Raw genomic sequence first — 2291 nt, forward strand, 5'->3', positions numbered from 1 at the left:
CATCATCAGACTGTGACCTGATTGACAGGCTAGAATCCACCCCTACACTTATTTATCAAGTTGACATGAAATTATATAACACCATAGGGAGGGAGAGTGGCTGCATAGATTTGTTTTCACTTTTGAGTGGCTCAGCCCGGGTGGTGGTTCTGGCTCAACCAAACAAAGGTTTAATGTTCTTAGTTTGTTCAAAGCTATGTCCACTAGCAAGGTTCACTCTCAGGTCCTCTGGCAATTTGGGCTTCTTATCTCTGGTTGGCACAGTTACAATCTGATGTGGATTATGATGTTTCATGACCACATATTCTTCCTCCATCCTCAAGGAAGCCAGGGTTGTGACCGATCAGGGCAGCTGGAGTAAAACTAGGCTTGGAGACATTGAGTGGATACAATGATCAATGTGCTCAACTGTTAACCAAAATGTTGAAGGTTTGGGTCCAACCAGAGGGGCCTTTGAAGAAAAGCCTTGGGGTCCACTACCAAAAAAAAAAAAAAGCCACTGAATATCCTGATATCCTGGGCAACCTAGATCTATTCTGACACACGTGAGGTCAATATGAGTTGGGGTCCCTTCATGGTATGTGATTCTATTTTCCACACTGGGCTTCAGCTAACTCCATTTGCACCCCACCCCCCTGAAATAGAAACACTCCCTGCTTTCCAGTTTGATCTTGAAGCTACAAATCCTAGGTCTCCCAGCCATCACAGAGCAAAGAAGACCCAGTTCTCTTCTTGTTCACTGTCTGAAGGTTTACAGGAGGACACCTAGAAACATCTTCCTCCACTTCCCAAGCTCAGGAGAGGCTGTGGAGTGGATGAAGCGGGCTCTGGATCAGTAAGAAGTAAGAAGGCTGTGAGGTGTAACTAATGGAGTTTCTCATTTTGAAATGGGCTCAGTCAACCTTGACAATAACTAATAGACTCGCTTCTCTATGCCCTTTGGTCCACAGCTCCAGCTTCCTTAGGTCAGACTTTGTTTGATCTTCACCTCTTCTGATACTTTGCTGCCCACCCCCATTTCCCCAGAAAGCCTGAAAACCAAATTGGATTTAGGACTCCACCACTTAAGACTATGGGGAGTGTGTTAGCCTAGGTTGAGCAGGAAAACAAATCCAGAGATCCTCATATGTGTATAAGAGAGAGCTTTATATCAAAGAGCAATTGTATATTGAGAAAACAGCCCAGCCCAGTCCAGTTCAAGTCTATAAGTCTGCGCGCTTTATGCGCTTTATTTTCTCATCTGTAAGATTAAGACAATTACAATATAGCGTTCTAGAGTTGCTACACAGACTCCTGGTGCCACGATGAATTATTAAAGCCCTCAGCTGCTAATCAAAAGATTGGTGGTTCGAACCTACTAGTCACTCTTTTGGCGAAAGATATGGCCATGTCCTTCCATCTCCTTGGAAACCCCATGGGACAGTTCCATGCTTTTCTTATAGGGTCACTGTAGGTCAAAACTGCTGCAATGGGTTGTAATGTTGCTCCAAGGAGCCCTGGTGGCACAATGGTTCATCTCTTGGTTGCTAACTAAAAGGTTAGTGGTTCAAACCCACCTAGAAATTCTTGGAGCAAAGACCTGCCATATTGCTATTTGTAAAGATTACAGCCTTCATAGCCCAATGGAGCAGTTCTATTCTGTCACATGGGATTGCCATGAGTCAAAAATCAAATGGATGGCACCTAACACCACCCCCATCACCTAGCAATAGCAGTTAACTATACAGTTACTGCAAGTTCAAATAACCCACTCACTGGCATCGATCAATTCCCACTCTTGGCGACCTTACACAAGGGTTCCAAAGCTGTAAATAAATCTTTGCAGGAGCAGATAGCCTCATCTTTCTGCCTAGAAGTTGCTGGTGGGTTTGAACTACCAACTTTGCAGTTAAATGTCCAACATCTCCCTGGCAGCATCACCAGGACACCATAAAGTCAAATGTTAAGAACTGAACAAATTAGCTATGGTGATCATGATAATTGGACTCAAATACACTAATGATCATGAAGATTGCATAGGATCAACCAATATTTTGTTCTGTTGTAAATATACAGATACACATCCCCAGTATGGTATGGGCAGGTACCCTAAACTCCTGAGCTTTGATTTTTCATCTGCACTAATACTTTTTTTTAAAAACTTATTTTTATGGGTTAAATCCTTGGATTGTACAAGTGGCTGAGCACCCCAAACAGAGGGAAGTTCAAGGAGCTCTAGAAGAAATGTCTATCAGGTGGGATAAACAAGCTGGAGGACAAAACAATGGGACTGATGGTTCCAGTGGGGAGGG

This window comes from Echinops telfairi, unplaced genomic scaffold (genome assembly GCF_000313985.2).
Source record: "Echinops telfairi isolate 266 unplaced genomic scaffold, ASM31398v2 ScPeMD7_7416;HRSCAF=8454, whole genome shotgun sequence".
Taxonomy (NCBI): Eukaryota; Metazoa; Chordata; class Mammalia; order Afrosoricida; family Tenrecidae; genus Echinops; species Echinops telfairi.